The sequence below is a fragment of the Eptesicus fuscus genome, chromosome 1 (genome assembly GCF_027574615.1).
Source record: "Eptesicus fuscus isolate TK198812 chromosome 1, DD_ASM_mEF_20220401, whole genome shotgun sequence".
In the NCBI taxonomy this organism is placed as follows: Eukaryota; Metazoa; Chordata; class Mammalia; order Chiroptera; family Vespertilionidae; genus Eptesicus; species Eptesicus fuscus.
In genome coordinates this window covers 120,831,362-120,856,293 of record NC_072473.1, presented here as the reverse complement: position 1 = coordinate 120,856,293, position 24,932 = coordinate 120,831,362, and positions in this window count along the sequence as shown.

The following is a 24,932-nucleotide window of genomic DNA, read 5'->3' as shown; positions in this document are numbered from 1 at the left end:
TCAACACAGGAGTGGCCCCTGGTGGTCAGTGTGCTCCCACAGTCAACTTCCTGTGGCACCTCCCTCTGGCCAGCCAACCTCTTATGGCCCCTCTCCCCCTGCCCAGCTGGCCCCACTGATTGGGCCCAATGGGAGGGCCAGCCAGCCAACCTCCCGGGGTCCCTTCCCCCAGCCAGCCAGCCCCCCGATAGGCCTTGATCACCTGCCAGGCTGAGGGACCCTACCTGTGCATGAATTCATGAACCAGACCTCTAGTAGAATATGTCATTAAATAGGTTTACAATTTAAAATGTAATTGAAAAACTGTAATTTAAAAGTATTTGTATTTAATCATTTTTAATTTATTCATATTACTAGTACATAAAAAATTGGACTTCAAAAGTAAAACTGTATCTACACTATGATACCTTATGTAAGTTTAATATATATGTGGCTGTTGTATATCCTATATAATAAAGAACTAATATGCAAATGGTCGTCACACTCTTGCACCCTAGCACCCTTGCTCCAGGGCTGGGGGATCTGAGGCTGGGCTGGGGGACCTGAGGCTGAGCCCCCTGCCCCAGCGCTGGGGCTGGGGGACCTGAGGCTGCACCCCCTGCCCAGTGGGGCCTGACAGGGAGCTTGAAGCTGTGTCCCCAGCCCCGGTGTCAAGGACGGGGGACCTGAGGCAAGGTTGGGGGACCTGAGGTTGCGCCCCCTGCCCTGGTGTCAGGGCCGTGGGACCGGAGGCCATGCCCCCCACCCAGCTCTGGGGCTAGGGGACCTGAGGCTGTTCCCCCTGCCTGGTGGGGCTTGACAAGGGACCTGAGGCTGCACCTCCCACCAGGGCGCCGGGGCCAAGGGACCTGAGGCCATATATCCTGCCCCGATGCCAGGGCTGGGGGACATGAGGCCAGGCTGAGGGACCTGAGACTGTGCCCCCTGCCCCAGTGCTGTGCTGGGGGACCTGAAACTGTGCCAGGTGACCTGAGGCTGCATCCCCCACCCGGCGGGACTTGACAGGGGACCTGAGTCTGCGCCCCCCCCACCCGGTGGGGCTTGACTGGGGACCTGAGGCTACTCCCCCCTCCTGGCACCGGGCCAGGGGACCTGAGGCTGCACCCCCCCCCCCACCCTGCAGGGCTTGACAGGGGTGGGGCCGGCCACTTCTGGGTCTTGCGCAATTTGGAGGTGTGTGCGAGTGGGCGGGGACTTGACTCTGGGTCCTGCAGCGTGCCTCAAACTCTGACAGGAGGGAGATTTTCATATACATTTTACTAACTTCCTTTCATCTCTGACACTTCAATTATAGAGAAAGGGCAAATAGCAATATTAAAATATTTCCTCTAATTAATTCCCTTTAATGTCCAGAATTTTGTGCACTGGGCCACTAGTATAGACATAAAAAACTTAAACAAGACTAAATGGCAATACACTGACAGATTAACAGCAATAGACTTATGGGGGGGATTTTATTTTTTCCTATAGTACTTTGTAATTTCCAAATTTTTTAACAATGAACATCCATTACTTTTAAGTTGCTTTTCCCTTGATTTATACAAAAAATATCTCTGACTCAATATCTATTATTTCTGTTGTTAAGAACAGATAACAGAATATAAAAGGCACTCATCCCCTTGGCAACACTGATTGGTTTAAGGAACACATTATATAAGCAGGTCCAATCAGACTCTTTACTTGGCATTGATATATGGCCTATAGACTTTCATTCTACTCAGTTCTAAATTTCTATTCCTGACTAACATTTCTGCACATGTTTTTCACTGGTCATCAGGAATACTTGGAGAAAATTGGGTTGATTCAGCATAATCTTTTTTTTTAAGTTTATATATAACTTCAAAAAAAAAAGAAAACAGTTCATATGTTGATGATCACTTTAGATATATTTTTCTTAAAATATGACTATATGCTTATTTAGTTACTATTCTCATGCATTGCACATTACATAAAGTATTTCTTTTTAGATTTAAAGAGATTTCAAACATACACAAATATAGAGACTACTAAAATGTGCCTCCAGATACCCAATGTCCACATTATAGAATTATCAAATTTTGATACTCATGCTTTATCTACAACCCCCCTGCCTTATTTTAGAGAATTATTTTAAATAAAATTCCAGGCATCTTGTAATTTCACTTCAATATACTTTAGTATACATCTTTAAAACCATGGATTTTTTTTACACAAGCACAATGCTATCACACATTTGAAGACTGACAAACTTCCTTATTTCACACCCAGGGTACTGGCAGAAAACAAATTATACCTTCAAAAGGCTTAAGCAAACTGTAAAAGAATGACTATTTATGAAGGTGTGGGCAAAATTAGGAAAACCAGCAAGGAATAGAGCAGTACTCTGGGGCTGACATCCTGAGGGACCCATTACCAATACTAGCCCTAAATGACCAAGAAAAGAGGAGCAATTTTCAGAATCTTGAGAATCTACCTAAATCTTGATTTTTCTAGGGCTGAGGAGTTTCTTGGCATGTGGGACTCTCAGTGTTAAAACTAGGAAAGTTTTAGGGAAACTGAAATGATCTTTTCCCCCCAGGTCCACCAAACAGGAGCTATTTTTGGTAGAGGGATGCAGCCAACATGGCCAATCCTCAGGTCTCCTGTTATCACATTCCATTGGACAATTCAAAGTGGAATCTGAGAGCAATGTTGCCCTTTTATGTAAGCCACAGAGGTCAAGCTCCAGGTCAGAGAATGAGTAAAGATTGGATTAGGAGAGGTAAATAAAATAAATTATCATAATTGTATTCACTTTACATTATTCAAATATAGCTGACTGCCTAAAATAATACCTTTTTGAATTTGTTTTGTTGAATCAAAATCCAACACATTATATTTGGTTGATTGTCTTTTTCATTTTTAATGCAGTGCATTCTTCTCATTTTTTTCTTCATACTAGTTACTTGAAGAATCAAATTCAGTGGTCTTGTAATATATTTCATAATCTAGATGGTTTGCTTCCCCATGGTATATTTTTTAATTTAAGTTCTTTATTGTTTAATGTATTACATAAGTCTTCTTCTCCCCGCTCCCCCCCTCCCCAATTACCTCTTCCCAGCATGCAGACTGGTACAGCCACTGTGGAAAACAGTATGGAGTTTCCTCAAAACATTAAAAATTAAAAATGGAACTCCCATATGACCCAGTAATACCACTTCTAGGAATATATACCCAGAAAACAGAAACACCAATCAGAAAGGATATATGCACTGCTATGTTCATAGCAGCAAAATTTGCAATAACTAAATTTTGGAAACAGCTTAAGTGCCCATCAGCAGATGAGTGGATTAGAAAACTGTGGTACATCTACACAATGGAATACTACACTGCTGTAAAAAAGAAGGAATTCTTACCATTTGCAACAGCATGGATGGAAATGGAGAGCATTGTGCTAAGCAAAATAACCCCATGATATTTTTAAACTTGTACCTCTGCCCTTTAATTTTCTATAAATAAGAAATAATCTATTAATGATTGATTAGCTCCAGATTCAACTTGTTTTGGTAAGAATATGTCACAGGGGGTGGTTTACAATTCATATTGCATCACATCAAGAGACACATAATATGTTGTTTTCCTACACTTACAAATATCCAGTATTTACTGGGTTTAGATGATAAAGATATTAATACAATTCCTCTATTTTGGAATTATCCCCACATTTTTCATCTAATGATTTCATTCATTGATTATTATTGCTTGAATAAATTAATTCACTGGGAATTGCAACATAATGATTTTTCTAATTCTAGCATTTCTTCCACATATTAGCCAGAAATCTAGTGAGAACTTTTACTCATAAATGAGGGCTATTTAGTTGACTTGAAAGACAGTTTATACTGTTATGTCTGATTTTTTCTTTAATTATTTATCTTAAAAGTAAAGTTTTAGACCTCTACCTGCAATGATAACAGATTTCCCTTTTTTGAGTATCATTAGGATTGTGGTTTTTAAAAAATATATGCAATATATTTTTTTACTCTTAATGAGTTTTAATATGCTCAGTGTGTTTAGCTGCATTGGATATTACAGATGGTACATCATAATGTCTATATTACATCATACATAAAAACCATATAACCTGGCTTGTCTAAGAAAATTTTAGTTTTTCAACCTTAATTATCAATAGCACCTTCTTTTTTCTTAAATATCGGTATATCCTGATTTGAACTATATGGTCACTTTATATAATGGTCAGCACTACTTTAGTTTTATATCTTAAAGTTCTCCAATAGAATTCCAGAAATAGTTTATATAAATTAGACAAACTCTAAAACAGACAGCTAAAGAGGGAGAGGTAGAAAACCCTTTATTGTTTTTCCAGGCAGGTTCTCTAAGATCCTTTCAGCCTCTAGACTCAAACAATATTAGGTCTGCTTTGATAGTCATTCATCAGATAGAGGAAAAGATTTGTTGATACTGTATCTTTGATTTGTGCTATTCGATGTGCTGCATTTTTCAAATGCCCAGCTACTCATTAAGTATAGTTCATTTTGTTCTTGCTCTACTGCTATCATAATGATCAGTGTGTGCCTGTTGAAAGACAATTCAATTGCCTCAGTGCATAACAAGGGCGAAGATAGGCACAGTGTTCTTTTCTTTAAATTATAGGCCATTTTAATACCTTATCTCCAGAAAGGAAGAAAGTTCAGAAGTGGTAAACAGCAACTTACATAATGATTAAATTGTTAAGGAATATTTTACTGAGATTCAGGCTTCTGAGAACTGATTTTAAAAATATTTAGAATTTTTGAAATTCTCTAGGGATGTTGAGTTACTGTCAAATATTTTCAATATATGACAATGTTAATAGAAGATTTGGGGCCTAGTAAAGATAGCAGCTCACTTTTCTTACATTTTTGTACTCTTTCCATAAAAAAAAATTTTCAAGTGACCCTTTAATGCAACCTCCATCATACATGGAGGGACTACTTTTCAGTGTCATGAAAAGGGAAATAGCATAATGAAATGAGCCAAGATCTTAAGAAGATGTAAAACAATATTCCTATAATTGGAATCTTTTTAAAAGGAAGTCAATAGAAGTAAAAATATATATTAATTAGCTAATTAATGAATTCAACAAATATATATTGATAATTCACTATTTGCTAAGTACTGTTCTTGGCACTGGAAAGTCAGCAATAAATATGAGCATATACATGAAAATTCCATTTTAATAGGAGAAGATAGGAAATAATAAGTAAAACTGAATGAATACCATAAAGAAGATAGTAAGACTTCTGGTGCTGGCTAAGATTAAGTCACTACAGTTTATTTTCACAATTGATTACTGTTAAAACTACTGGGCAGAATACAAAAATCAACTGCCTGAAGATACTGAAAAGTAAACAGTGGCAGTAAGGTTGTGGGTGTTTTTGTTGTTGTTGTTGTTTGTTTGTTTACTGTTTTTTAAAATAAAATTTTCTTCTTTATTGCCTGGTTTTCATCCAAGCATAAACCAAGGCACAGAACTGCACTTTAAGTGCAGAGAGCAAAACCTCTGAGAGAAACCATCTCTTTCTAGCAAGAGAACTAATAAAAGGGGACCCTGTAAGTCAGAGTCTGTGAAGAATCCCTGAGTTGATTTTCTTTCCATTTTCCCCTCTTATTTCTCCCTTGGCCTTTCCCTGAGATAAGTTCCAAACAAGAAGTGATATAGCTGCTGTGGCAGTAGAGGAGGCAATATGGACACCTGAAGTCCTGAGAGAAAACCTGTCTCTGATTAAAGGAAACTGGAAAAGGAGCCCCTGTGATCTAAAGAAGTGGGAGGGGTATGGATAAAAGATAGAACTAAAGAAGGGCTCTGTTAATACTATATATGAATCAGTTAAGCCCCAGGCTTATCCTTAAACTATGCCTACATAGAACAGAACCAAAGAAACATAACACAGGTTTTTAAAATGAACTGCAAGAGGGTAAAAGAGCTAAAATATATGGTTATGGCAGGAAATGAAACTCTGGTTGATGAACACACCATGAGATAAACAGATGATGCATTATAATATTGTAAACTTGAAACTTACATAATCATATTAACCAATATCATCCTAATACATTTAATAAAACTAATTAATTTGTTTTAATGTTTTTATTGATTTTAGTGATTGAGGGGTAGAGAGAAACATCAATGAGAGAGATACATCAATTGGCTGTGTCCTGCACGCCCCCTACTGGGGATAGAGCCTGCAACCCAGGCATGTGCCCTGACCTAGAATCTAACCAGTGACCTCTTGGTTCATGGGAGGATGCTCAACCACTGAGCAACATTGGCTGGGTTAATTAATTAATTTTAAAAAGAATGGAACTGCAGTACACAATGCCACTGAAGTCCCAGACTGACCGCTGAGAGATTCATGTGCAGGATAGATCTGAAGAGTATAGCAAAGGCTTTGAAAACTGAACAGACATTGAAATCATTGCATACATAAAGTGAGAAACAATTTGCAGTCTGAACATAACCAGGTTGATTGCTTGCTAAAACAAAAGAAAAATCAATATTCTGCAGTGAATTTTAAAAGGACACAGAATCTTACAACATAAGATTCAAAACCTAAGACATAGTACAAATATTTTTTCCAAGAGCCAGGAAAATGTGTTAAGTTCTCAAAAGAAAATAAAATCAACAGATGCTAACCCTAAAGTGACCCAGATGATAGAATTTTAAAGCCTTGAGAGCAGCTATTATAACCATAATCAATGAGGTAAAAGTGAATTCTCTTTGAATGAGTGGAAAGAGAGTAGTTCTCATCAAAGAAATATAAACTATGAAAAATTAGAAATTTCACAGCTGAAAACAGATCTGCTGCTTACTATAATAAAAATGACTTTCTTGGCAGTATCCTTAGAAAAAAATAATTTCTTGTAAATCCCATTTTCAAAGTTTTCAGTGTTTGTAGAAGAACATCATAGTTATTTAGCCATCAACATGGTGGAGGTGAACAGTGAGAAGAAAGATAAGGCAGATTTGAGAGAACTGCTTTACATTAGGCTTCAGTTTTAGACAAATTAACTTGTAGTGGTTTATTAAGCATTGGACTAGAGATGTCAATCATGAAGTGTCATGTAAACCTATGGTGTTCAGGGATAAAGATATAAAAGGAAGTGTCCTTGGTATATAGTGGTATTTAGAGCCATTGGATTTGATGAACTCACATATTATGTAAGTACTAGAGGCCTGTTGCACGAAATTCGTGCACTTGGGTGGGGGGTATCCCTCAGCCCAGATTGCGAGAGGGCGGAGGCTAGGCCAAGGGACCCTGCCAGTGCAGGCTCAGGGCCAGGGAGGGACACAGGAGGTTGGCCAGCCAGGGAGGGACTGTGAGAGGGCTCCAGAGCATGTCCGGCCCTTCTTGCTCAGTCTTAATCGGCCAGACCCCAGCAGCAAGCTAACCTACAGGTTGGAGTGTCTGCCCCCTGGTGGTCAGTGCACATCATAGCTACTGGTTGACCAGTCGACTGTCTGCCCCCTGGTGATCAGTGCATGCCATAGTGAGTGGTTGAGTAGCCTTAGCATATCATTAGCATATTATGCTTTGATTGGTTGAATGGCCTACCAGACGACTGGACACTTAACATATTAGACTTTTATAATATAGGATAAACATTAATGAGCAGGTATTCCAGGAATGCATACAGAGCACTCAATTAGAGGAGGCAGGACAAGGAATCTGGGGAGGAGAAGCCAGAAAACCAGGAAGAAAGCCAAAGAGTACAGTGTCATGGAGAACAACTGACTGAATTTTGATCAACTCTTTAATGCTTTAAAAGATGAGGATAGAGAGGTAGCCATTGGATTTAATAATATGAAAGTCATCATTGATCTTGACAAGAGTAGATTCAGTGGAGTGGTGGGAAGAAAACCTCAATGGAAGTGGATTAGTGAAAGACTGGGAGTTAAGAGATATTAGTTACTATTTTATGAAAGTAGGGAATATTAACCTGGTTTTGAGAAAATTGCAGGGAAATAAGGAACTACCTTGAGGAGAACTTGCAGTCAAAGGAAGGATCACAGGATGCTTGAACTGTATAGACCCAAGTGTACCAACTGAGGTCAAGGTAGGGAAAATGACTGGCTCAAAATTGGATGGTAGTAGTTGACTTTACTATTGATTTTCTTCTTAATTATTTTTTAAACAAAATTTGAAAAGGCAATATATTGAGTTGTTTAGTTTTTTGCACATTCAAATAAACTCAGAAGATTCAGGCTACACCACAGATACTTGTATCACTTTAAAGAACATAACAGCCTTCCATGAACTTCTCTTATGAACACACAATTAGAGTGCAGTTTATAATCCAATAAATATTTATTAGCAACCAACTATGTGAAAAGCACTGTTGAAAATCCAAAATAAGTACAATACCCATGAAGGGTGTAAATTATAATTCTGTGTGGGATAAATAAGATATACATAAATGACTACTACAAAAGAGAAGTTAATCCCATGTCATGTTTTTTATTTTTTTATAGCTTTTCTTTAAATCTGTTTCTTATTATTTTGAGTTGATTGTCTCTTCCAATAGACTATGAGCTTTTGGAAAATAGGAGCTGTTTTACCATCTCTGTTCCTTTTGTTTCACTCACTCTCAGTACTCAGTATATATTTGTACATAATAGGAACTTATTACATTCTTATTGACTTGAGTTTAATTGGTGAGATAACATAATAATGAACATAAAATGAAACTGTGTTGATGGTCAGATTAATATAATGTTCTTACACAAACACTTTTCATTATGAATATTGAATTTACTATTAAATATTTTTTCTTAGAATGCTAATAAGTAATACATAATTTTTTAGCTAGTAGCAAATCTGTAACTAAAATCCAACACTTTTGACTCCAGTGATAGATAAGATATAATACAGTTTAAGAATATATTTTCTATTGTGGAGTGAAAAAAATTGGTATAAATCTATATTATAGCATGGTCACATTTATGGAATTTTTATGTACACATATTGGCATAGATAAATAGATAATGTTTTGAAGGAAATTTTCAAAATATTAATCACGAATATCTTTGGGTTGAGAGATTTGAAAAGAAGGTATTCCTTTTGCTTTACTCAAACCATTTTTGTAACATTTCAACTGCTTCCAATTAGTCAACTCAGATTTCTCACATATTTGTTTCCTAAAACACAGAGATTCTTTTATCATTATTTACTAATGAATAGATAGAAAATAATAGCATTGAATATTAAAATAATCAGTGAATTTTTCTATTTTTGGCCAATTGAAGCGGTGTCACATGAAAATAGCTTATAGTCCATCTCTGACTTTAACAAATTTTTTTGGTGCAGGAAGAAATTGGAAGTTTATAATCAGGCTCTGCCTTAAGGAATGAGACTGAACTTAGTAAAATTTTCTTATTCTGAGCTATGCATTAAGAACATTACAAGTACAAATAAGGTTAAAATAAATATAAATAAAATAAATATTTAGCCCTGCCCAGTGTAGCTCAGTTGGTTGGGCATCATCCCAGGCACTGAAAAGTTGCTGGTTCAATTCCAGGTCAGGGTACATGCCTGAATTTCAGCCTCAATCCCTAGTAGGGGGAGTGCAAGAGGCAGCCGATCAATGTTTTCCTCGGACAGTAATGTTTCTGTCTCTCCCTCTGCCTTCCTCTCTCTCTAAAACTCAATTTAAAAAATTAAAAAAAATAAACAAGTACTTAACCATTGTTGAAATAAATTAATAAAAGAGCAAAAAGAGTAAATTTATTTGAAAATGTGAGTCAAATCGTCCCTGTGACTTTTAAATACTCTGAGACAAAATGTGAAGATTTCCTAATCCTCTTATGCAAGTTTATCTGTGAAACAGCATGCTTACTCATGGTGCTCTCAGATAAGTAAATTTAAAGACATATGTTAGAAGGTGGGCAGGAGAATGGATTTGGACTCATAAAAATTCTGTCTCAAGATGGAATCTGATGAGATGCTATTTACATAAGTGCTTCCTGGTGCTTTTTTGAGTCTTTAGTTGGAGAAGGGTGGGAATTTAAGGACAAACTTCAAGTGCATGAGAGTTAGAAGCTAGTCTGCAGGAGGCTAGCAGAAGGATTAGGACTGAAGCAAAGGTAGTTCCAGATGGTACTACTCAGTATGAATGAATCTGCTGCTTTTATCAAGCAAAACCAGGTTGGATATTTTGTATGTCTTTCTGGGGGGATTAGTGAGTAGAGATGGCTAAGAAGATTCCTAGTTTTCCATTTAACAACTTTCATATTTAAAGATTCAAATTGAATATTGAATTGTGTTTGATATCCTTTGGATTTTTCCTTGGCTTTGAATTTTACTAAGGTTAGGAAGAGCTTAAAAACCATTTCTCCTTTTCTATCACCTAGGAGTCAGTACTTCTTCTTTCTCAAATATCCTCAACTATTCTCTGGTCAGAAATTAAACTATGCAAAGAAATGCAGCATAAATGAACCAATATGGAAACATTTTATCAAAATACCTGGGTAAGAAATGATTATAAGTTACATTGATAACAACACAATTTTTCTTCTGAATAAATCATTTCAGTTTGGCCTTGAAAGATAGTAAATTTTGAAATATCCAGAGAGCAATTAATAGGACTTTCTAGTTAACCAAATTTGAGGTGATCTTAAACTTTGAAGAGAGGAGGAAAAGCATATAAAAAAGCTCATTATAGATGGTTCCTGAACACTACTGAGCACTTGCCCAGTATTAGTGCTAACATGTACTTTTGCAAAACTATAGTCAAAGTAGAAATAGTGATATTTAATATTTTGAAAAATCAGAACTGTGATATTTTATATAAACAATCATTTAATACTGAACCTCCAAATTACTTGAGTTCCAAAAATGTGTTTGTAGTACAATAGTTAGTTTCTATGGCAAAATGAATTTTTGGTTTGGGTCCCAATGTTATAACTGCTTGATGCTTAGGTTTCTAAGCTTTAACCAACGATATGCTTGAAATGTCTACTTATAGCAATATTTCAACAATACCTAAAGGCCAGTGTGATTTATTTCTATGTGTAAAGCTAGTCTACATTGCAATTTAGAATATCATAAATGCCTGTGGCCAATTCTGAGGATGATGAATAGCTCAGCCAGACTAGTGTCATGGTTTCTGTAAGACAGTGTTAGAAAAAAAATGGACATATAGTATTGGGTGAAATTTTGGAGAGTCTTATAGCTGAGACCAAGATATTTGCTTATAAATTCATCTTCTAAACAAACAATTCAAACTCTATACATGCCAGTCAAAAACATTCTTCAGATTTTTGTAAGCAACAGGGGACAACTGTGCATATCTTCTAAATATATTGGATAAATAAGTGAGAGACTACATAGAGGGCACAAAAACATCTGGACTAGAATGATGACAGAGAGTATGACATCAGAAACAGAATGATAACACTAGACTATAAACTTCAGACCAGGATTTTGTGCATCTTTTTCACTACCAAAACCCAGTATCCAGTACAGTGTTCAGAAAATAATATAGGCAAAAATGAACTTGAGGACTGATTTAATTTGAGACTTGTTCAAATAAGAGGTGGAGAAGAGAGGATTAAAAAGTTCTGGGCCAGAATAACTTTGATTCAGTTGATAATTTGGGTCTCATTTCTGAGGATGCCTCCTACTAGGGAATATAAACTGATTTAACTGTGGCCCTTGGTTGAGAGTGACACCCACAACTAACCCTTATGAAAAAAAATAGGTTATCATATTGAGATGTCATTTGGGGAACCTGGTACTATCTTCATAACTCATGATATTCTCATATAGTGACATAATACATTACTGTTTGTAGTTTCTGTAAATCAAATATAAGATTATATAAAGTAGTTCAGATCTGTGTCTCTATGATAATATATACAGAAATTCAAATTAGCTGGTTGTTTTAATAAATTTCACATAAAATTCGATAATGTGGAATATGTGGGATGGGATAGACTAAACATTCAAGCAGATAATTAAAATTTGGTTAAAAATTAACAGGTGCTACAGAATTAAACACAATGCAGATATCTCTATTTGGAACTATTCATATAAATAAGCAAATTAGAAAGTTTTAGTGTCCTTCATGTGCTATAATAGGAAAGAAAATAAGATTGCCAAACTTTCAAGTGGAACATTTTTATTTTAATGGTAGAATCTATAAAATATTCAATTTGTGTCTCTGATATCTTATTTTATTTTACTTAATTAAATATGCTTATACACATTTATATATCTTATATTTTTGTAGCTGAAAATGCAAAAAAATATTCTAAGTCACTAAAACAGTCAGGACATTTTACTATCTCACTTAAGAAATATGAAACTTAATATCTAAAATATAAGAGGAACTTGTGCAATTCAGCATAAAAAAAACACAAAAAAAACAAAAACAACCCAATTAAAAAATGGGCTGAGTACATAACTTTACATTTCTCAAGAGAAGATATTCAGATGGCCAACAAATCTATGAAAAGATGCTCAACATCACTAATCATAAGGGAAATGCAAATACTAGTAAAATCACAATGAGATATCACTTCATGCTTGTTAGAATGACTATTATCAAAAAGGCAACACATATCAAGTGTTGGCAAAAACGTGGAGAACTCTTGTGCACTGTCATTGGGATTGTATATTAATACAGCCATTATGGAAAACAGTATAGAGATTCTTTAAAAAATTAAAAACAGAACTACCATACAACCCAGCAATTTCACTTTGCATGAATGAAGGGGGAAAGGAGAATAGAGGTACAAACTTCATGAAAACCTGGAAAGCCAAGAAGATGTAGTATGCAGCACAAGAATATAGTCAATAATATTGTAATAACATTGCACAATGACAGATGACTACTAGACTTATTGTGGTGATCACATGATAAGATACATAAATGTCAAATCACTATGTTATACAACTGAAACTAACATAATGTTGTATGCCAGCTATACTTTAATAAACATTTTAAAAGAAAAGAAATATGAAACTCTGAGATGCCAAAAAAAATGAAGAATAAAAACCACATCTTTATATATAAAAGCCTAAGAGACTGTTATGACCGGATGACTGGACAACTGGGCGACTGGCCAGTAGCTATGACATGCACTGACTACAAGGGGGCAGATGCTCAATGCAGGAGCTGCCCCCTGGTGGTCAGTGTGCTCCCAAAGCCAACCTCCCGCAGTCCCTCCCCCCGGCCAGCCAGCCCCGATCGCCCCGATAGCTGGCCAGGCCGAGAGACCCCACCCTTGCACAAATTCATGCACAGGCCTCTAGAGATAATATAAATAGATACAGAAAAAGCATTTGATAAAATCCAGCACCTATTTATGATAAAAGCTCTCAGCAAACTGGGAATAGAGAAACTATACCTCAATGTAATAAAGGCCATATATGACAAACCTACATCCAATACCATACTCAAAAACTACAAGTATTCCCCTTAAGATTGGGAGTAAGATAGGGATGTTTGCTTTCACCACTAGTATTCAACAGAGTACTGGGAGTTCTAGCCAAAGCAATCAGGAAAGAAGAAGAAATAAAAGTCATCCAAATTGGAAAGGACAAAGTAAAACTGACAATAATTGCAGAAGACATATAGGGTGTATAGAAAACCCTAAAGATTTCACCAAAAATCTACTGGAACTATTAATTAAATTCAGTAAAGTAGCAGGACATAAAATAAATATCCAGAAATCGGTTGCATTTTTATATACCAATAATGAACCATCAGAAAGGGAAACAACAACAACAACAACACCAAAAAACACCAAAAAACATTCACAATTGCTTCAAAAAGTGTAAAATACCTAGAAATAAATTAACCAAGGATGTGAAAGACCTGTACTCAGAAAATTATAAGACACTAAAGAAAGAAATTAAAGAAAATGCAAGTAAGTGGAAACATATACTGTGTTCATGGATAGGAAGAATTAACATCATTAAAATGTACATACTACCCAAAGCAATCTACCAATCCAACACAATTCCTATCAAGCTACCAATTGTGTATTTCACAGAACTAGAACAAATATTCCAAAAATGTATATGGAACCACAAAAAAACCTGAAAAAGCACAACAATATTAATAAAGAAGAACAAATTTGGATGAATCATTGTACCTGATATCAAATTATACTACAAGGCCATCATAATCAAGACAGCATGGTACTGGCATAAAAAACAAAAAACATATAGATCAATGGAACAGAATAGAAAGCCCAGAAATAAACCCATGCCTTAATTGTCAATTTCTATTTGACAAAGGAGGCAAAAGCATACAATGGGGTAAAGATAGTCTATTCAATAAATGGTGTTGAGAAAATTGGACAGATACACAAATAAAAATAAACTTAAAATGGATTAAAGACTTAAATGTTAGACTCTAAACCATAAAAATCTTAAAAGAAAACATAGGTGCCAGGGGCTGACCACCAGACCCTGAGCGATGGATGAATGGATTACTCATACATTTGCTGTGAAAGAGAAGGCTAAGGGACTGCCTGGCTAAAGGAACCAGACAGCTTCGATTGCTTGCCTTATTAGGCTTTTATTGTAGCAGCAGTTTGAGATAAAGTTTATCTTTTAGATACAATCAGTAGGGTAAGTAATATTGGAGGACACAAGTGTTTGTAGTATCCTTTAATCAAGGACACCCAAAGATTAAGCATTAAGATTCCAGTAAACTCCTAGGGGTCTGCACATGCACAGACTCATTTGGAAAGGTCAAGGAACAATTAGGGGCTCCACCTTCGGCACTCCCCTAAGTCGGAATTTTGGTAAACAGGGTGCGTGGCCTTCCACACACTTCCATTTTCTTGGAATTTCCTCCTTACAAACTTTCCAACCAAGTCTCATGCTTCCCAACACATAGGCAGTAACATCTCAGATATTTCTTGTAGCAATATTTTTTTCTGATGCATCTCTTGGGCAAGGGAAATAAAAGAAAAAATAAACAAATGGAACTACATCAAACTAAAAAGTTTTTGCACAGCAGAGGAAACCATCAACAAAATGAAAAGACAACCCACTGAATGGGAGAACATATTCGATGAGACATCTGATAAAGGGTTAATATTCAAAATTTATAAAGAACTTATAAAACTCGACACCCAAAAAAACTAAGACTCCAATTTAAAAATGAGCAAAGAACCTGAATAGGCAGTTCTCCAAAGATGACATACAGATGCCCAATAGACATATGATTAGATGCTCCTAGTCACTAATCATCAGAGAAATGCAAATTAAAACCGAAATGTGATTATCACCTCACATGTGTTAGAATGGATATCATCAATAAATCAACAAACAACATGTGTTGGCAAGGATGTGGAGAAAAGGGAACCCCTGTGCACTGTTGGTGGGAATACAGATTGGTGCAATCACTGAGGAAAGCAGTATTTAGTTACCTCAAAAATGTTTAAATGGAACTGCCTTATGATCCAGCAATTCCACTTTGGGAAATATATCTGAAGAAACCTGAAACACTAATTTGAAAGAATATATGCACCCTCTGTTCAATGCAGCATTATTTACAACAGCCAGGATTTGGAAGCAGCCCAAGTGTCCATCAGTAGATGAGTAGATAAAACATCTATGGTGCATTTACACTATGGATTACTACTCAGCCTTAAAAAGGAAGAAAAATTTGCCCTTTGAAACAGCATTGATGGATCTAGAGAATATTATGCTAAGTGAAATGAGCCAGTGAGAGAAAGAGAAATACCATATGATTTCACTAATATGTGGAATTTAATGAACACACTGAATTAACAAGCTAAATAGAGACAGATTCCTAGATATAGAGAAGGCAGATAACTCTGGTGTGGGGGTGTTGGAGGATGGAGGGATTGAGGAAAAAAAAGAGAGAAAGAACTCATGGACACTGACAAAAGTTTGGTGATTGTATGGGGCACAAGAGGGTTAGGTGAAGGTGGAAGTGGGTATGGGGGAATTAATTTTGATGGAAAAAATAAAGAAAGAAAAAGCTTTGATATGCCAAGGGTTGGTTAATTAAGAGATTGTATAATGTCACCAAGGATCCAAGTTGGTTTCTTCTATTGTACCAGTCCTAGCAATTTGGTTACCTGTGTTTGCACAATGGTTGCAACATTTTGTGATCCAGGCATCAAATTTTTATATATTTATTTTCACAAATTCTTTTTTTGTGAGGAAATAAACCTATACCACAAAGCCTACTCTCACATTTCTCTGGGAAGAAAAATGGGATTGCCTTGATTGGCTTAGACTAATCACAGTGTGTCCCATGAGACTGAAGAGAGCAGATCCCTGAAGCATTGGATCAGCCAATAAATAGCTGAAAAAAATAGGATATGGGTAGCAAGGAATAAGGAGAGAATGGTTGCTGAGTAGACAAACAATAGGATAACTAGTAGTGCATGTGATTTCAGGTTAAGTTTTCAGATGTTTTGTGTAGCCATTGGTTTTAATTGTTTTGTTCTGTTAATCCTCACCCGAGGATATTCTCCCCGTAGATTTTTAGAGAGAGTGCAAGAGTGCAAGGCAGGCAGAGAGAGAGAGAGAGAGGGAGATATATGAGGGAGAAACATTAATTCGTTGCCTCCCACATGCACCATGACCTGAGCCAGGGATGGAATCTGCAACCTAGGTATGTGCTCTTAACTGGAATCAAACCCGAGACCCTTTGGTGAAAGAGGGGGGGGGGGCGCAACACTCTAACCACTGAGAAACACTGGCTAGGGCCAATTGTTTCTATTTTTAAAGAAAGGACTCGATCCAGCATAGTATTTATATTGGTATGGGTATATGTTAAAGACTTATCAGCTATAAGTTATTAAGCAGAGTACCTATGCCCAAGAAAAAAGTAGGTAAACATCTTTACATATCTTAAGAGGAATCCTCCATTTTAATGAATGTAAATTGCTGATATTTAGAATTCATGATGGATGAAATGGAGTGGTTTCCATAACTTAATCTTAGTGATAATATATGTCAACTCCAGTGGGCATTTTTTTAGGTGTATAAACTATTTATTAACAGACATGGCTCAAACATCTAATTTACAAAAGATACAGTACAAGAATGCAGGTCTCTTTGACTCTCAGGCATTTACTGCACTTTCTTCACTGTTTGACCAAGGACTTTCTGAATACCCAATACATATTGCTATTTCAGTAGCATTTGAGCTTTTATAGAGGGGACCACTCTGTATGAAAGAGCAACAGCTGCAGGAATCTAACACCAGCAAGCAAAAACCCACTGCAGTAACAGAGCCCAGAAGGAGTCCTTTCTCTAGCAAAGTTCTTTGGCAGGCTACAAAGTTAGCTAGTGGAAATGAGTCATCAATTGACATTGGTGAAAAAAGTAATTGGCAGAGATAGATTAGATTAACTCATTATCTTTTCATAACCATAATGGCACAGTGACAGGCATATCTGCTTTATTAATGTTTTTTTTCACACCTGAAGTGTCAAGATCATCACAAATAAATTTCTGTTATTCCAAAAAAAATTTAGAAAAAATAGAAAGCAAAGATTTCAAATGAATGTCTGAATGACATGGAGATTTTATACTTTTAATCTTAAACAATTGTATTATGATTATTACAACATAAGTAGCACCACCAATGTATTTAAAATTGACAGGTGCAGGAAAAAATTCTTATATATGTTTTAAAGCAACAATAATAAACATATCTCTCATTTAATTTTTTTTCTGTAAGACATCAAACTTTTAAATTTTATTTACTTAAAATTATTAATAAAAATTTGCTTCATGAACAGATATTAGCTCTAAATTGTATTTTTATTTTACACATCATTTAACATCATTTGCCAAATCAAAGAAGCTGGCCATTTTATAGATAAGCATGCATCCTTTTTTGGGTTTTAACAGCCATTGAAACTCCAGCCCCTGAAGTTTCTATGGGGATGATGCTTATTTATAGATCCAAAATTTGCAGCATCGGTTCTCACATCCTAGAATAACCAATGTTCATATTATGCAGAATGTCTGAGAAAGTATTTTTATTATCTTTTATAAGCTATCTGAAAATTTCTAAGGTAGTTTTAGTGGGCTATATTGTAGGAGCCCATTACTTAAGCAAAATGTATGTGAAGCCATGCTGTTTAGAAAAACAAAGAAAAATAAGATAGATAACTAGTTTTTTTCACTGAGCATAATACTCTCCAGGTCCACCCCTATTGTCTCAAAAAGTAATATTTCCTTCTTTTTTTTCAGGGCTTTAATTTCTTTATTGATTAAGGTATTACATATGTGTCCTTATCCCCCCATTACCCTCCAACCCCCCACTCATGCCCTCACCCCTCTGCTGTCTGTGTCCATTTGTTAGGCTTATGTGCATGCATACAAGTCCTTTGGTTGATCTCCCCCTTACCCCCACCCTTCCCTGCCTTCCCTCTGAGGTTTGTCAGTCTGATCGATGTTTCTCTGTCTCTGGATCTGTTTTTGTTCATCAGTTTATGTTGTTCATTATATTCCATAAATGAGTGAGATCATGTGATATTTATATTTCCTTCTTTTTCACAGCCCAGTAGTATTCCATTGAGGAATTATACTACAGCTTTTGTATGCACTCATTCACTGATTGGCACTTGAGCTGCTTCAACACTTTTGCTATTGTAAGTAATGCTGCAATGAATATAGGGTGTATATATTCTTTCAAATTAGTGCTTCAGGTTTCTCCAGGTATATTCCCAGAAGTGGAATAGCTGGGTATAATGCAATTCCATTTTTAACTTTTGAGGTAAACTCCATACTGCTTCCTATCAACCAATCTGCATTCCCATCAACAGTGTAGGAGGGTGAAAAAGGTGAATGGATTAAGCAAAGAAAAAAAATTCACAGACAACAGTATTGTGATTACCCGGAAGGAAGAGAGAGTGGGGGGCGATAGAAGAGGGTAAAGCAGGGATGAATGGTGATGGAAGGAGACTTGATTTGGGGTAGTGAATACACAATGCAATAGAGTTGATATATTATTCACCTGAAATCTATATAATTTTATTAACCAATATTGTCCCAATAAATTCAATTAAAAACAAACAAAAATAATATAGATAACTAAAGGCAAACCAAAAAAGTTTAGGTAAACATAACTGAATTTTTAATGTATAAATTGTTGGAACTAGTTTAAATGTGAAACATGTTGGCAAGATTTCTATCTCATGAAATTTATAGAACAGCAAATATACTGAAATCATTTTTAAAATAATCTACACATGAATAATAAATAATTTCAGGACAAATAAGTCAGTATAGAGCCTTATGATTTGAAACTTAGTTAATACATAGCTTTCAAGAAATGGCACTGGCTGAAAATCCACATAACCCATTTTGTTAATAATTCCAATCTTTAGATTTCTGTTATTGATAAAGGCTATGAACTAACAACACATCATATCTTCTGAAACAGCTGTGTATAAAAAATAATCTGGACCAAAGGAACTATGACTCAGACTTAATATCATAAGCAAGACTTTGGTGTCATACATTAAGTCACACATAAAAATCTATGCATTGTCCAATAGCCATACCCTGCTTTAAATGACTGGATGGAGTCTGCCCAAATTCAAAGAATAATTCACTGTCACTCAAATGCTAATTTACCTCAGTTTTGATAGCAGAAAACAAAGCAATGAATGCATTAGGAGGATTACATTGGATTGTGAAACATGTGGAGTTGATTTTAAAAGGCAGGTGAACTGGTTTCATGTGGCTGTGGGTTTCTGTACTCTGCTTAGCTTGAGCCCAAGGTTAATTGTTAATCCCTTTACAATTAGCTCTCTTTTATAACGTGTTGGACACTTTGGTTAATTTTGAATGGGTCTAAATGATATTCCACATTTGTACTAACTCCTTTCGGTAATTTGTAGATAGAGATAGCTATTTGCAAATATTCAGGTATCTGCAAATAGGGCATAAAGAATAATTTCAATACATATTGAAAAGCATAGAGATACAAATTAAATGACAGGTTCTTGTACGGGAGAAAACATTTACAGTCAACAACTAGAAGGATCAGCACTTTTTAATGGGTTCCCTTCTTTGGCTCTATGGAGAGAGAGTATTACAGTCAGATATCACCAGCATTAAAATCATTACCCAGTATATAGGCAGATGGCCGGCCGATAATTGTTTATAGGGACAGATGGCAGTTCCTTGTACCCTCTTTCTAGTTTTTGTGTTTTTAAAGCTCAGCAGTTGCAATGTGAAGCCTTCATAGGATCATAAAATACAAACCACTTTAAATAACTTTGAACCAAAATTTTGACTGATGTGCTTAAAGGAGACAGTCACAGTTTGAAACAATCTGCATAGAGATGCTAGGTATGGCTCTGCAAGTTACAGTTTATAGGAAAAGCAGGCTAATTTCAGCTAGGTCTACACACAGACACACAAACTGGCATCAATAAAATATAGAATTGAATCTAGTCAAGTATTTTTTACCCTGAACTGGACAAAGGCAAAATTTTAGTAAATACTCAATAATCAATCACCAGCATGTATTGAGCACTTGGCTAGTATTCAAGAGAGGTACAAAAGAAGTACCAAGCCTTGTCTTCACCTTAGTTATCTGACAATCTAAGTGGGGACTGAAATGCTACCTAGAGAGAGATCATTTAAATACAAGGCAGACAATGCTAAATACATGTATGTAACCTAAAATCTAGAGACAATCAAACAGAATGATGACTGTGGACATATGCACTTACTAGGGATGGGTAGGCATGTACTGGCAAGGAAAGGATCAGTGATGGTTTGCATGTGGAGAGAATGGTATAAGCAAAGACAGGCAGAGAGGCATAGACCTCACCTAAAACCCTATATTCTTCTTTATTACACAGTATTTCTCCTAGTTCAGGCCCCTTTTATAATGTGACAAGGGTAAACAATACACCTCTTTAATTAATGTGAAATCTACACTAATAAAAGAGAAACATGCAAATTGACTTTGCCTCTGCTATGCCAACCAGCCAATCAGAGAAAATATGCAAATTAACCCAACAAAGATGGCGGCAGCCACGGAGCTGGAGGGAGCAGGAGGCTTGGGTTGCCCCCCGTGATGGAGGAAGCCAAGCTTCTTGTCCATTCTGGCCGGCCCTGGCCTCTGCTCAAGGCTACAAAGTTTCAAATATGGAAGATAAATAAATCCCAGATACCTGCTTCCAGCCAGTCCTGGCCTCTGCTCAAGGAGGCACTGGGAAAAAAAAAGAAAAAAAGGAGGGGCTGGGAGCTTGGGTCGCCGGGGGCTGTGGCCAGCCTGCAAACAGCCATCAGTCCCTCACCCAGGCTGGCCACACCCCCACAGCGCGGACCCTCACCCCATGGGGGCGTGGCCAGCCTGCAAACCACCACAGGCCCCTTGCCCAGGCTGCCCCATGCCCTAAAGGAACCCCCACCCTGATCCAGGACACCCTTCAGGGCAAACCAGCCTGCCCCCACCCATGCACCAGGCCTCTATCTACACTAATAAAAGGGTAATATGCTTATTAGACTGGGAGACCTTCTAGGAGACCTTCCAGATGTTCTGTACAAAGCCATGGTGGCGGGGACGAGGTAGAGGCAGTTAGAGCCCAAGAGGGGAGGGCAGTTGTGGGTGATCAGGCCAGAATGGGATGGCAGTTGTGGGTGATCAAGCTGGTGGGGGGCAGGGCCATTGGGGGTAAGCAGACCAGCAGGGGGGTCAGTTGGGGCAAGCAGGCCATCAGTGGTGGTCAGTTGGAGGTGATCAGGCCAGCAGGGGGGCAGTTTGGAGTGAGCAGGCCAGCAGGGGGGCAGTTGGGGGTGAGCAGGCCATTGGGGAGGGAAGGTGAGGGCGAGCAGGCCATCAGGGGGGGCAGTTTGGGTGAGAAGGCTGGCAGGGGAGGCAGTTGGGGGTGAGCACACTGGCATGGGGGGCAGTTGGGGGTGATCAGGCTGGCAGGGGGGGCATTTGGGGGTAAGCAGACCGGTGGCAGGTGGCAATTGGGGGCAAGCAGGCTGGCAGGCAGACTGGTTAGGGGCAATCAGGCAGGCAGGCAGGCAGGTGAGTGGTTAGGAGCCAGCAGTCCCGGATTGCAAGAGGGATGTCTGATTGCCGGTTTAGGCCTGAACCCTGTAAACCAGCAGTAGGACATCTTTCTAGGGGTCCCAGATTGGAGAGGGTGCAGGCCAGGCTGAGGGACACCCCCCAGCCCTGCTGTGCACGAATTTCGTGCACCGGGCCACTAGTAATAATAATATAAAAGAATTATAGCTCAGCCTGAATTCTGGGCTACATATTTCAGACATTGTCCTTTAAATAACAGGGAGTGCCAGTGACAGTTTTTGAGAAAATATGATGTGTGCAAATGTTGTTTTCATGTAGCATATATCTTTTGTTTGGTAGGGTTTTGTGAAGTAGATTGGAAAGGATGAGACTGAATAGAACCCATGTAGAAACTTATTGCCATACTTAAGACTAATGATGATAAAAATCTCTAAAATAGGGTAGAAACCATGGGCAAAAGAAGGTGATAGCCACTGCGAAGGAGGAGTCAACATAATATGATAATATGATGATAAGCTACATGTGAACAGACAAAATGAAGGGCAAAAGTCAGATGAAATGTTTACAATTCAAGTGATTAGAAAAATAATGTTTTCTTTACAGTAATATAAATCACAAAGACAGAGAGGAGAGGGAGGAGTCACATTTGATTTTATGCTAGACATGCTACTGATATTTCAGGGTGATGTGCAAAAGTCAGGTGGAGATGATTTGTATAAGATAGATATAGAGGTAAAAATTACAGCTTTAGTTACTAGGGTAATGGTTGAAATGGTAAAAGTGGATGAGATCAGAACATATGTTATTTTTTTACCCCTGTGCATGCATGCACATGTATGCATATGCATGTCTGTGTGTGTGTATTTTGTGGTATCTGCAGCTGAAAGCTTATATTTGCATTTTCTTAGTGAGTATAAAAGTTTACTTATTTTTTAAATTTTATTATTCTATTGTAAATAATGGCATAAAGTCTGCAGGAAAAGCATTCACTTGACTGGATGTTACATTCAGAAGAGGCTGCCAAAAACAAACAACAAACCATAGCAAATAAAAATATATGTGTATGCTTGCCTCAGCAGAAAAATGTAGTTTTGATTCAACTGAAAATTTTTTTGCATTGCAAATGAAGCAAATGCAATAGTAGTGTTATATCAAGGGGTTTATTTTCCCTAAATGGTTCTTATCAGGGACTAAGATAAGAAATTTTATAGTGATTTTGGTTTGATTCTTATTCATTTTTATCACAGTTTAATTATATTTCAAATCCCCAGAATCCCTAACATATATCAAATTCAGGGTATATAAACCTCCTCTCTCAAAAAAAAGTCACAGACAGATTTTATTTACTCTAAGCTTTGGGACTGAACACAGTGGAGGAAAAATAGCTTTATAGCACCGCAGCTTCTTGATATGGAGCTTGATGCTGCTCTTTGTTCACTGGACCCTAACCTAAAATGATATGCATTGCTTGAACTGGAGGAGGGAGGAAGAGATAGAATGGGCTCTGTGTTACTTTATTTAAATATAATCGTTATTTAGAGTTTGAAGAGGCACTAGACATCATGTATGTCAAGCTCTACATTGTATATGTTCTAAGCAAACATACACACACTTATATTTGATTATTCAAAGTGATAGAGAATTACAGTTTTACAAGTTAGCCCATTCTATTTTCAGAAGACTGAACAGGATAAAATTCTTGACTATATTGAGCTGAAGTCAGTACTTCAACTATGAGTTATGAATGATGGCTTAACCTTACAGAGAGACAAAAATATTAGACAGTTTTGTGCTTTTTCAGTTTTCATTCTAATTTGATTTGTCACTTATCTGTGCCCTCTTACCCATCAATGCTTACTGCTATAATAGACTTGCCTAACAATCAGTTAATAGGGATGGTGAGGAGGTTCATGGACAGTAGACTGTGAACTCTTTGAGTGCAGGGATTATAAATCACTACTAATTGTCATCCTGTAGATAGCAGCTAGTACAGTGTCTGGCACATAGAAAGTGCTCAGTAAATGTTTTGTTGTTGTTGTTGTTGTTGTTGTTATTGTTTTATTTGTTTTTTGTTAATCCTCACTCAAGGATATTTTTCCATTGATTTTTTTTTAAAGAGAGTGGAAGGAAGGGGGAGAGACAGAGAGAGAGAAACATCAATGTGAGAGAGACACATTAACTTATTTGCCTCCTGCATACATCCCGACCAGGGCCAGGGGTTGAGCCTGTAACCGAGGTACCAGAATCAAACCCAGGACACTTCAGTTCATGGGCCTATGCTCTATTCACTGAGCCAGAGGTGCTAGGGCACAGTAAATGTTTAATGAAAGGAGGAAGAAAGAAGTATATTAGTATAGAAGAGTGATTCATATTATTTTTGCCAATTGTGATGTTTAATATTAATTGAGTACAATGTGTCTTGGTAGACATACTGCACATATTTATACAAATGTATATATGTTTATTATGAATATATACATTTATAAATATAAATTTACTGGAATTATTCATATAAGGTTTTTAGTCTAAACTTATCTCAATCTTTTGTATGCAGAGTTGTATTTTTCTTTGAATGACAGGACTTGGTGTTAATAAAAGAATCTCCTGAAATGCCTCAAACTCACTGTTGAGGTCCTAACACTGAATCATACTGCCATTATTCTCCTAAACACATTTAATCCTAAATGTAATGACAGGAGAGAGTTGTAAGAAGCCCTAACATTCCATCATTGCTATGAACCTTTAAGGGATTAGTCTGATGTTATAAAAAGAATCATACAAACAAATAAACAAGCAAACACAAAAACATCAAAGCCCTCTGTTACAGTATAGCTGTATTATTTAGAAAGGGAAGCATGAAGATGTAATCAATGAGTAATGAACAAGCTAAAATACTGGTCCTT